Source organism: Globicephala melas, chromosome 9 (assembly GCF_963455315.2).
Source record: "Globicephala melas chromosome 9, mGloMel1.2, whole genome shotgun sequence".
NCBI classification, from domain to species: domain Eukaryota; kingdom Metazoa; phylum Chordata; class Mammalia; order Artiodactyla; family Delphinidae; genus Globicephala; species Globicephala melas.
In genome coordinates this window covers 96,552,516-96,565,686 of record NC_083322.1, presented here as the reverse complement: position 1 = coordinate 96,565,686, position 13,171 = coordinate 96,552,516, and the positions used below count along the sequence as shown (strand labels likewise).

The window sequence follows — 13,171 nt, the reverse complement described above, 5'->3', positions numbered from 1 at the left end:
TGCGTGTGTGCACATGTGAGTTCATGTGTGCGTTGGCACATGACATGGGTGCATGTGCGTACACGTGCATGTGCACTCAGGGACAGGGTGCCACATTCCGACGTGCCGCCAGGTGGCCAGGTCAGCACCTACAGACACGTGTGATAGGACAAGTGTTAGCTCCCCGCCCGTGATGTCCCTGATCCGATACCGAGGGCCACCTTCTTTTTTGGTGGCTTGCATGACCAGAAATGAAGCGACCCCTTGTTTCTCGGTGGGAAGTTCTCTGAGGAGAGAAAGAAAAAGACCGGAGCCAAAAGATATTTTAAACGTCAGAGACACACGCTGAGACGCCCCCGTGCTCCTCGGGTGCCTAGAAACGCACGAGGTGCACGGTGGGAATTCATCGATCACCAAACCTTCATGAAATACACGTTCCTAACTTTGTGAATTTCTCCAAAATCTGAAAAAGAGGGAACGACTCAATGCCTTGATTTCTTCTCTTTTTTTGTCGCAGCAGTGCAGCGTCTGCTCCCAGGCCTGGCAGGTGTTGACCGGACCTGACTCTGTGAAATGAGAGCGAGTGGTCACATGACACTTGGCTGGGGGGAGGGGGAGGGCCCTGCTGGTACCTCTGGGCCGCGACTCCCACGTGTGCTGTTCTCTGGGGTGCCTTGTGTCTGGCCCGGCTCTCCCCGTCCCCACCGCCTGTCCTCCTGACGTGTCCCTCCACCAGCCTGGCTCTCAGACACCCCCATCGAGCTCTCAGCCCTGCATGCCACCGCTGCCTGCCCCACGTGCCCACCCCCGCCCCCTGCCCTCTCTGCACCACCACCGTCAGGCTCCACTCCCGGCTGTGGCCTCCCAGCCTCCCTAGCTCCAGTCCTGCCCCCAAGGTGGCCAGAGGGGTGATCTCAACCCCCTGCCTCTTGTCTGGGTGGCAGAGCTGCAAACTACACAACCTGCCCCAACGGGCGGAAAGCCTGAGGACAGGGACGGGCTCCCAGGCTAGAAATCACAGGTGTGGGGTCCCAGGGGGACCAGCGGGGGCCCACCTCTGTCACTTACCACCGCGGCCCCGGGGTGAGCTCCACCTGAGGCTGGTTCACAGCAAGGCTGCTGGCAGCACAGCAGGGCCGGCTCCCTGCCCTTGTCCTGCAGGGGACACACAGGCTATCTTTGCTGCTGTCCCTTCGAAACAAGGAAATTTCCTCACTTCTCCTCACGCTCTTTGGCCCCAAGCAGGTCATGAGGCCATTGCTGGCCAATCACTGTCCCTGTGAGGCTGAACGCTGACAGTCTCGGGCCTGGGTTCATGAGTGGCGCCCACGGGGGTGCAGGGATGGGCTGACTGTGACAAGTGATCTTGAAAAAGAATAAACTATCACGACTTGAAGCCACTACGTGTGGGGGGGGCTTGGTTATAGGACATTCAATCCTGGCACGCACAGCGATGTGACCAGTAAGAGGACGGCCCTGGAATGTGCTGGGGTGCTTTTGAGGGACAAACAGGCCCTCCGTGACCTCTGGTGCCCAGGCTGGTAGGAACCCTGACCTTCCTCCACCACAAGCCCCTCTCACGCTGCAGGCCGTTGCGCTCAGCCAGGACTGCAGGGCGTCTCCTCAGGGAGTGTCAGGAGGACCCTCACAGACTCAGAAGAAGTACGCTGAAGCAGAATTCGTGACTGTGAAGGTCCCAGATGGCCACAGCATCCAAGCTTCAGTGGCTTCTCACATGCTGGGTGACACACGCAGCTATGCCGAGAGCATGCAGCCCAGCTCGGGAGCTGATGGCCAGCAAGTCTGCCCAGCATCGCAGGGAATGCCTCAGTGAAAGTGGCGGAGCCGGGCTGGGCCCCCCACGGGGGGACGAGGTCAATGCTCTAAGGATATCCCACGGCGATGTCTCCTGTAGTCTTTGAGCATTGACTGGCGCCTTGGTCGGGGATGAGGCGACCACATCTGCAGCTGCAGGAGAACAGAGATGGGCAGCGTGGTGGGGACTGGGGTAGGGAGTCGTGCAGCGTGAGGGTGCCTGTAGAATGACGTCTACCATCATGGTTTCCCAGGAGTCCTCAGGAGCTGGAAAGAGTTGCACTGATCTTGGGTCCAAGTGTAGGGGCTGCGAGTATCACCATGCTGGGGGCGGGGCTGCCCCGAGTCTCTGTGTATAGTGTCTGGAATTGTACATAGGCCATCTTGGCCCATGGTGTGGTCGGGCATTCAAAGCACAGCTGGAACGCTGACCTCCCTGGCTGGGTGTGGAGCTGGTCACTGTGGTGGAGGAGCCCTTGTGGCCCTCTGTCCACCATGGGGTAGCTTTGGGTCTTGGCTAGGAGCCTTGCTTGCTTGGTCAGTCTTTTAATTGACCACAGAACGGGCAGCTTAAACAGCAGACATTTCTCATCTTACAGTCCCGTACACTGCAAGTCTAAGCTAAAGGTGTCGGCAGGGCTGCTTTCTCCCGGAGCCTCTCTCCTCTGTGTGTAGATGACCGTCCTCTCCCCGTGTCCTCCTCGGAGTGTCTCTGTGCGTGTCTGTGTCCTGACCTTTCTTCTTATGAGGATGCCTGTCATATTCAATTAGGGCCCACCTTAATGACCCCATTTTAACTTAATTACCTTTTTAAAGACCTGACCTTTGAAGAGTCCCATTCTGAGGTCCTGGGGGTTAGACTTTAACCTGTGACTTTGGGGGACACAGTTTGACCCACAACATTTCCATTAGTCTCTCTGATCCTCACTGGAAGCCAGGGCACATGTGGGACAGGCATTATCCTCCATTTTATAGATGAAGTGACTGGGGTGAGAGACACGGATGCTCGCCCACCAGCACAGAGGCGGGAGGGTCAGGGAGAAGCCGTCCAGCTTGTTGCCCGACAATCAGGCCTGAGATGAGCACGGACAAGACACCTTGGCAACACACAGCTCACTGCGATCCACCCCTGGAGAGGCTGTCAGACAGGAGTGGGGGACCATCTGGGGGCCTGGAAATGGTGTGGTTGGACTCTCCCAGGAGAGAAGAGGTCTTAGCCAGTGACCACAGCTCTGGACACCCCCAGCCTCTGCCTGCACAGCTTCCAGAACACCTTGCTTCCTGCACCTTCTCCTGGGAAGGCTGTCCTTGGGTGGGCCCTGTGCCCCTTGGACCCATACGGAGTCTTGCAGCACCTGCCTCTCCTTCCTTCATGTCTCTGTCCCTTCTCGGGCCACCCTCCTCTGTCACCACTAGAGACCTATCTGCCTTGTCCACCACAAAACAGAGGTGCCAAGAGGAAACACAGGCTCTCCTCAGAGCTCAGATGCAGGCATTCAGGAGATAACTCAGTGAGAGGCTGGTACAGCACGGGGTCCTGTTGGTTCTCCTGGTGCCACGGCTTCGCTCCTTCCTCCCTGGCAGGACTTCACACGGTTATCAACAGGTATTTACTGAGCTCCTACCATGTGTCACTTCTAACCCACAAGCAGGGTAAACAGACAGCAGGTACCAAACTTAACGCATAGGTGACTCACAGAGTGCCCTGAGGGTGCTTCATAAGCACTAAGGAGAAAAGAACAAGGGGTGAGGACGGGAGGCGTAGGGTGGGGCTACTGGGCACGGGTGCAATTTCAGGGGCCACTCAGTGACGTGGAGAAGGTAGTATTCCAGCAAGGACTTGACGGGGTCAGACGCCCATCATTCTGGGATCACTGTAGCAAATTGCACAGGCCCCCGAACCTGCAGCTGTGCTTAGAGAGGTTGGGTCCCCAGCTAGGTGCTGCGTGGCTGGCGTGGCAGATAAAGTGGAGTGACTGAGTGGAAGCAGTAAGTAGGAGCTTAAGGAAGGATGGATAATTCTGGAACTCTCTCCCTCTGTCTCATTTCAGTATATCTAGCATACTGATTACAAGTCAGCAAAGACTTGTACTGTCCATGGTCACTTTCAGAATGACCTACCTGCTGTCTCATCGGGTCCCGACTTTTGAAATAAACACATTTACGCCCGTTCCACGGACGAACAACAGATCACTCTTCAGAATCACGACTCTCCAAAGAACGGTCTGGAAAAGAATTAAGAAATAAGACAGGGGAGTTTAACTAGGCGATATCTCGTTTCCATCTCTGCACATCCATGATCACAATGATCTGAAACGTCAACATTCTGCTTCTTCCACTGCTTACATTTTCAAAAATTAGGCCAAATCACACTGGCAGGCATTCTCTGAGGACATCTACCCGCCCAGATAGGTGCTGTGAGGCCTGACAAACGTGTAAGCTGCAGTCTGAGTTTGCAAGCAACTCAGCAAAGTAATTTACACATAAAAATGCAGACCTTCTTGTATTTAAGCAACACTATTAAGGAAAGTGCAGGAGGTAGCTGAGTGCGGAAGATAACCGCTCTCGGACAGCACGATCCTGGGTGGTGGTCCCGACTCGGCCCTGGGTAATCACCGGCCCCTACCTGGCCTTCTGAGCTGTCCCTTCCTCAGCCACGTGCCCCAGGTCCCGCTGGAGTCCCACAGTTCTGTGAGAGGTCTGCCCTCAGTCACAAGCATCTATCTGGCCTTTTCCTGTTTTCTAACCCTCTTGACAATTTTACCCAATGAAGATCACACCAAAGGAGGCAAGAATCAACAAGACAGGATTCCACCCCAGGGATACTAAATCAAAAGCAAACTGAGCAATGTCTTTGCATTTAGTGAGTCCTGAATATTTTGTGTGCCAAGCTGAATGCACAGCCTCTGCTGCTGGAACCTCACAAGAATCCGTCTGTGTGCTCAGCTGACCTTGCTGGTATGTGCTGGTCTTTTTACGGGGTTGCTTTATATGGACCACGCCGTTCCTTGTCTCGTGTGAGGCAGCGCCTCGCCCCGGCGGGCGCGTGCTGAGTAATGTGTGGTCAGAATCCTTCTAGAACTTCTTAGCTAAGAGCAAAATGGCTTCGCCTGCTCATTCTATTTTCAACTTATTTCTGTCTCTTCCCTGTATGGTTTCTGTTGTTCCAGAAACAGGCCTGTACTCAGATCAGAAAGATGCAAACACTAGCGTTGAGTTAGTCCCAGGCCAGTGTTCAGATTCTCTGAGCTTTGGACCTCTGAAAAGCGACAGGGATAACAGTGTCTATTTTGATATAGTGAAAGAATCTTGGAAATGCACGTAGCCCGGCACGCGCCCGTGCACGTTTGCCGGAAAACTTCCCACCCTGTTCTTGTCTTATCTTTTATCATTTTTAAACAGGAGACGGCTACCCTCATCTCCTCTCATCCCACACTGAGCAAAAACAATGATAGAGAGCCCGATCAGGAGCAGAGAGTAAACAAAGTAATGAGGACTGACAGGGACACGGTCAACGCTGAGTTCCAGGAAACCCCTCTGGCTGCGGCACGAAGGGCTGGGAGACAGAGATGCTAAGCCGCGCTGGGTTTGCTGAGGAAGGAGACCCGGGTGGGAAGGGAGGGCCAGCAAAGTGGCACAGCTCCCAGCCTGCTGGCTGCCTGCACGAGGCTGCAACTCGGTGATCTGGGAAGGAAGGAAGGTTTGGAGGAGAGGATGGAGGGACGCCGAGCCAGACGCACCTGCCATCTGGAGCGGCAGCTATTCTGAGCCCCAAGCTGCAGAGTGGAGCAGGGTGTCCCCAGAGCCATGGAAGAGAAGGTGCTGGAGGGGAGGGAGGGGAGAGAGGGGCGGGCAGAGGCTTCGCGGGGCTGGGAAGCAGATGCGGGAAGCAGATGCAGGCGATGGGAGGGTAACCAGCATTTGTCCACTTCTGCCAGGTGTCCTGGTGCAGCCACCAGCCGAGCCGTGCAGAGCCGAGAGGACCCATGGCCACAGAGCCCAGAGTCCCAGCATCCCCACCGGGTCAGAGAGCAGAGTACGCCCTCTTCACCTGTGTTCCCAGTGGGAGGGGTGCCCACTCCACCTTCCGCCTCCAATGGGAGGACTTTTACTCTTTAGATGGAAACTGGCAATGCTGCTCTATCTTTTCAGTCTGCAGAAGTCCCATCGCATGCCCCTCACCGCGGCTGCCCCTTGAAGACACACGTGGTGCCCACGTCTGCATTTCTTCAACACGTCCTAGCCTCCCAGTTGGTCCTGCCACACGTGCTGTCCAGGTGCTGAGCACTTACCCCCCAGACTCGCCATGACATCCTGTGCACCTCCCAGGGCTGCAGCTACGTCTCCACCCCCAGATCCCACCCTGGTGCATTTGGGGGTTTTAACCCAAAAGCAGAGCCTGATAGCCGCCCTCCCTATCCTATCTCACTGTCTGTCTTCCAATCGCCACAGAACATAAAAGCAACTAAAATGGAGCTGACACCTTCTTCTAAGAAATGGAAGATTCAAAAATGCTTTTTGGGGGGCTTCCCTGGTGGCGCAGTGGTTGAGAGCCCACCTGCCGATGCAGAGGACACGTGTTCGTGCCCCGTTCCAGGAAGATCCCACATGCCGCGGAGCGGCTGGGCCCGTGAGCCATGGCCGCTGAGCCTGCGCGTCCGGAGCCTGTGCTCTGCAACGGGAGAGGCCACAGCAGTGAGAGGCCCGCGTACCGCAAAAAAAAAAAAAAAAAAAAAAAAATGCTTTTTTTTAAAAAAAGCTTTAAATAAATGACAAGAGCAAGAACAAGCTGAAAACTCATCATGAATGAAGAAATTTAAATTCCATTTTTATTAAAAATAAAATAGAGAAGTGTTGCTTTCTGTGATGAAACATGTCTCTCACTTTCAAATCTTCATTAAAGTCTCAAAGGTCCCCCCAAATACCCTGTTTTAACACTGCAGCCTGTGTCATAGGGTTATATGTCTGGGTGAGAAAACTACCCCCAAAATACCCATTCTGTCTAAACCAGTATAGAGATTTAATGCAATTTCATCCCAATGGCCTTTGTTTGAACTAAACAATAGATTCTAAAATTTATCTGAGAAAATAAATAATGAGATTGTGAGGAAACTTTTTAATATGAAAATTAATGAGGGAGCTTCTTTTTTATCGAAGTATAGTTGACTTACAATGTTGTGTTAGTTTCAGGTGTACAGGAAAAGGGATTCAGTTCTACATATAGGTATCCTTTTTCAGATTCTTTTCCATTATAGGTTATTATAAGATATTGAATACAGTTCCCAGGAGCTTCTCCTTTGAGATAACTTTAAATGATTACGAAAAAAGAGGAAAGTTATTTTAAAAAGAAAAAGCGTGTGTGGCTTCCCTGGTGGTGCAGTGGTTGAGAATCCGCCTGCCAATGCAGAGGACACAGGTTCGATCCCCGGTCTGGGAAGATGCCACATGCCGCGAAGCAACTAAGCCCGTGTGCCGCAACTACTGAAGCCCTGGCGCCTAGAGCTCGTGGTCCGCAACAAAGAGAAGCCACCGCAATGAGACGCCCGTGCACTGCAACAAAGAGTAGCCCCCGCTCGCCGCAACTAGAGAAAGCCCGCGCGCAGCAACGAAGAACCAATGCAGCCAAAAATAAATAAATAAATTTTTTTAAAAAAGAATAAACACGTAAAGCTTCTCAGCCATCTCCAGAAACGTGCTTCTCCCCTGAAGGCCAGGCAATAACGCGGTTTGCGGTCCATCCACTGGCCTTGCCTTTGACTCTTCCTGTCGTGGGCAGGGTCCTTTGAGGAGGAGCCCCTCTCAGTGACCCAGATGTTGGAGGTGCAGATGTGGCTGACACACAAGACGCAGCTGCTATTTCCCTGATTTAGTGCAAATGCACCCATGCAGAGCCCTCACCCCACCACCCCCGACTGGGCCTGTTTTTAGGTGGGAGGTTCTGTCCTGTGGACAGAAAGGAGAGGCAGTGGCCTAACTCTCCAGACGGCCAATTCCAGCTCTTCTGGGCACTCGTGGTTTGGGAGCAAGGCTCACCCACCCACCCCTGCCGAGTAGGCTGGTCTCTCCGCCACGTGGGCAGGGCTTAGGGGAGCTTTCCTGAGCCTTATTCCCACCTCTGTTCCGACGTGGGGAGAGGGTGTTAACACCGGTCACTAGTGCGCTCGTTGCACTAACCGCTCTGCCGTTGTCACAGGCATTCGAGTTAGCCGGGTCCTGCTGCGGCTACCGCGCTCCTCGTGGGTGAAGTGAGGGGTGAGACAGGAGACGGTTAGAGAGGGCCTTCTCCACAAGCATTTTCTGGCACAGACAACCTTCTGTTTTTCCAGACACGCTGTCCCTAATGAAATGTGCAGCTACGTTTGTTTTCCCCGATGAGGCTGAGTACCAAACGTACCACAGTAACTGTGTTTAAACCATAAACTGCTTATGATTCAAATGTTCATATTTCTCAAGCCATGAATCATCATTTTAGTAATAGTAGTTGGAAATGGCCATCATGTGTGTGTGTGTGTGTGTGTGTATGAGAGAGAGAGAGAGAGAGAGAGATGGGGGCCATTAAATGCCATATGGCCTCAGTTTAAAATCAGGTGACCGTATTTACATTTTCCAGTGTTTTGTGAAAAAAGATCAATTGAGCCCACTTAAGGAACATTGGCGATGTCTGTGCCTGGAGCCATGTCCTCCTTCTTTGGGTATGGGAGCTGGGCCCTACCGGCTGCGGGATGAAGCCGGCTGGGTAGGTCTCTGAGCTCGTCCAGAGCAGGCAGGGTCCGCAGTGCTCGCTTGCCTAGCTGGTTTGGACAGAGTGGGGGCGGTCCCTCCCTCGACACCGACCCAGCCCGTAGCCCCAGCCAAGCAAGCTTCCCACAGGGCGGGCGGGTGAAGCACCAACACAGGGAACCACAGGCTTGCACGAGGTCACCACTTCCTGACATTCAGCGGACAAGGTGGCTCGTTGGCCGGAGGGAATGTGGAATGAGGAGAAGGCCGAGGGAGTGGGCAAGGCAGAGCTAGCGTCTCAACTGCACCCAGGCCAGGTGGGCAGCTCACCTGCTGTCTGAAGCAGCCGGTGCCTCTAGCATCACGCCTGGCTGATTTGCTGGGCAGATCTTGCCCGGTGTGGCTGGTGAGCAGAAGGGAACGGAGGTCACCAGACACCACATGCCCTCCCATGAGGACCAGCTGGCTAGACCCAGTTCATGGCCTTCGCCCGAGGACCTGCGGGGCCATGGCTTCTGGTTCTGCCTCTTCACCCAGCGCCCCCTCCATTCATATTGGCTCGTCCACGGTCCAGCTCCAAGGCTCCTCTCCTTTCTCCCACCCACACGTGAAACAAGAATCCTCCACATCTCTGGGCTTCCCCCCAACACAGCCGTTTGGGGCATCCCTGCATTACCATGATGTGTGCATACCTTGGACATCCTCAGTTAAATATTGTCTCCAGTAAACCCAAGTGGGGGCAGCATCGGGCACGGAGCCAGCTCCTCTGACCCAGATGCTGCTTGACTGAGAGGAGGCCCAGGTGAGCGGCGTGGCTGAGGCCTGCCCAGGGCCAAGCCACCAGTCATGGGGACCCGGAGAGCTATGTTTGCTGCTACAAAAATGGATTAAAGGGACATTCTCCACCTATGTAGCGGAAGTGCAGGGTCTTCCCTGTTGCTTGGGTTTTATAATGAAGATGGAAGCCAGTTTCTGGGATCCAGGAGAACCCAAGAGACTGCTCAGGGTGTTCTCACAGCCAGAAAGTAATTGAAACACTTTTCAAATAGGCCAGAATGTCCGGTCTGGAAATAGTCTGTGCTTTTTCAAAGTAAAACATATTCACTTCAGATCCCATCCACGGGGGAGGCTTCTCAGCAGCCCTGCTCTGTGCGGGTGATGGGGCTTCGTGGAGGACGGACCAGAGGCTCTCACAGCTTTGCCCTTCAGCCCCTCTCAGCCCTACCCCAGAGGGTCTGCGGGCTGCAGGCCTGGTCACGAGGGATCCCTCAGACCATCTTTCAAAACAACAACAACAGTGATGGCAATAACAGAGCTGCTAGTTACAAGCATCACCACAGCCAGACGTGGCCTGCCGGCTCCCCCCACTCATCCACAGAGGCCCCAGTGAGCTTGTGCGACTCCACCTGCTTCTCTCCTCGCCCCTGGGGCCCCAAGGTGGGAGAGGAAGCCTAGAGCCCAGCTCCACCTGGGCATTTCACCATCTGTGAAATGGGGATAATGCTGCCTGGCCCGTGTCCCGCTCCCCCTCCCCCGCCGCCCCCAGGGCAGCCTGGCCTTAGGTGTGGCTGGGGCAGTGAGGCTGTGTTCCAGGAGTCCTTCAGTGAACAGGAGGCAGCGGGACCAGCCATAGCAGAGAGCTGAGGAGCAAGAGGCCCCAGACGCAGGTGGGAGGCAGCGAGGCCAGAAGGGCTCTGAGGTCCCGCATTTGCCCAAACCAGGCCAGGCCTGGTGGTCTTTCCAGTGTCAGGACGGAGACTTCCAGCCAGCCGCCTCCCTCGGTTCCAAAGAACAAAAAACTGGCACTCTTCTTTTCCCTCTTTAGCCTGTGAACTCCACCCCCTCCCGTGGGGGCACGGGCCTCAGACAGAGGACGAGGAACACAGCCTCGAGGTGTCTGTGCTGACCCCAGGGCAGCCCCAGTAACCTCCCACCCCGGACAGCTTCAGGGGCCCAGGCACACCCACCCCACTCCGCTCAGCTAAATGTGGACCCTGACTGCCCCCAAGGGCATCCCAGGACCCCTGTCCAGATGGTGCTGGACCCAGCAGGAGCCCCTCCCCACGCGGACCCCACATGCATCCCAGCACCCCTCCCACCAGTCAGGACAGCCAGTGTCCCCAACGGGCTCTGTCCTCCCGTCACACCCACAAGGAGACAAACACACCAACCTTCACCTCCATCTGACTGTGGGAGGTGAGAGGGTGGGTTTTCCACAGGACCCCAGAGCACCCGTCTCTCCTGCCAGCCCTGGTGACTCCGGCTGGCCCCCGGGCTCCATGCGTATCCACGTGGGCTGCAAGCCTCCCACAGCAGATGATGGTGCCAGGAGCCTTAGGCACAGTTAGACGTTCAGGGCTCCAGACTAGTTAGCCAAAAAGCATTTGTCCTCCCTGAAATAATATCGGTCTGAAGAAATAACCCCAATAAAAAGTGAATGCCCTGACCGACTCATCTATAGCCACTTTGGGGAAGCCCCCAGGGGCCTCAGTCTGACCCTGGTGCTCATAGCAACACGCAAACTTCTCCTGTCTCCGCTCCCTCATTGGCACCCGGTTCCGGTGAGGAGTCGTGTTGAAGCCTCCTCCAGTGGCTTGGACAAGTCCACCAGTCACAGAGAGTTGCCTGCCTCCTTTTTCCATGCTCCCAACACGCCAGGAAGAAAAGGCACCCTAGAGCCCTGCAGGAAGCCAGCCAGAGGAAACCATGCCCCCTTCCCCAGAGCAGGTGCCGGGGGACATCTCAGGGCAGGGTGGAGGGAGGGGACTCCGGACTGGATATCAGGTTGACGTTTCGGTGTGGACTCCATGGGATTTTCACATCAGAGAGTGAGTCCTAATCACTTACAGAGATTCTTCAGGCCATGAGATCTTCCTGAGATGTCGTGCTGTGGGAACTAGGAGACATGAAGACAGCCTTTGCAGGCAAACAGCCATTTAAGAAGGCTCACTGTGCAGTACATCGGTGACACAAAGATTCTTTTTTTTTTTTTTTTTTTTTTTTTTGCGGTAGGCGGGCCTTTCACTGTTGCGGCCGCTCCCGTTGCCGAGCACAGGCTCCGGACGCGCAGGCTCAGCGGCCATGGCTCACGGGCCCAGCCGCTCCGCGGCATGTGGGATCCTCCCGGACCGGGGCACGAACCCTCAACCACTGCACCACCAAGGAAGCCCGATTCGTATGTTTTTAATGATGGCAGTTCCAGGGAGCTAATGAAGCTGACGGGAACAATTCCTGTGCCCTATAGAGGTACACATATAAATAAGCCAATATGCCACTGGCTGCTGGACACATGCCCGTATAATCCCCCTATCTGTTTGGTGAAGCCTACTAGTTCAATGACTATTAAAACAGGAAAGCATGTGGACGCTAACGGGAAGATATATCTTCCTTATCTACACGAATGGAAACACAGTCAGACTCGGGGCTTATTCAAGTCACGATTGTAGTGTTTGGAGAAGAACCTCCAGTCTTTTCTCATCCTACTATCTCAGCATCCTATCCACCATACCAGGCAACAGGGCCACCAAATACTTCCTACGAGCCAGGCACACCAGGTGGAATTTCCGCATACCCATCCAGATACCCTTCCAATCCCAGTGGTGACCCAGGCCGTCCTTACCCACCTGGCGGTCAGCATCCTGCCACCACAGGTTCCCAGTACCCTTCCCAGCCTCCTGTGACCATTGTTGGTCCCAGGAGGGATGGCACAATCAGCGAGGACACACTGTCCGAGCCTCTCTCATCTCAGCAGTCAGTGACAAACTGAGATGGCGGATGAAGGAGGAAATGGATCGTGCCCAGGCAGAGCTCAATGCCTCGAAACGAACAGAAGAAGACCTGAAAAAAGGTCCCCAGAAACTGGAAGAGATGGTTACCTGTTTAGATCAAGAAGTAGCTGGGGTTGATAAAAAACATAGAACTTTTGAGAAAGAAGGTTGTAGAACTCAGTTCTACTCTGGAGAAAATGGAAAATCGATCTGAAAACAATGATATTGATGAAGTTATCATTCCCACAGCCCCACTATACAAACAGATCCTAAATCTGTATGCAGAGGAAAATGCTATTGAAGACACTGTCTTTCACCTGGGAGAAGCCTTGAGGCGGGGAGTAATAGACCTGGACGTCTTCCTGAAGCATGTATGTCTTCTGTCCTGCAAACAGTTCCAGCTGAGGGCATTAATGCAGGAAGCAAGATACACTGCCAGTCTTAGTGACCTCTGCTGCCTCCTGTGATACCAGCTGGAGATTGAGCTCTTCTAAAGCATCCTTGTCTTCTCTTCCTTTCTCTTACATCAGTAGGTGCCCAGAATAAGTTATTGCAGTTTATCATTCAAGTGTAAAATATTTTGAATCAATAATATATTTTCTGTTTTCTTTTGGTAAAGACTGGCTTTTATTAATGCACTTTCTATCCTCTGTAAACTCTTTTTGTGCTGAATGTTGGGACTGACTATGCTAAATAAAATTTGTTGCATTAAAAAAAAAAGTAAGAGGCATTCACTTTCTCCACATCCTTGTCACTTGTTATTATAACACTTGTTATTATCTGTTGTTGTTTTTTTTAGCCGTACTAGTGGTTATGTAATTGGATCTCGTGGTTGATATTTTCATTTCCTTAATGATGTTGAGCATCTTTTCAGCAGCTATTCAAATTTT

General features: G+C 53.7%; 1 pseudogene; it reads left to right on the top strand.

Moving 5' to 3' along the window:
- The first annotated feature begins 11,624 nt into the window (after window positions 1-11,624).
- LOC115861006 (tumor susceptibility gene 101 protein pseudogene) lies at window positions 11,625-12,748 on the top strand (annotated as a pseudogene).
- The last annotated feature ends 423 nt before the right edge of the window (window positions 12,749-13,171 follow it).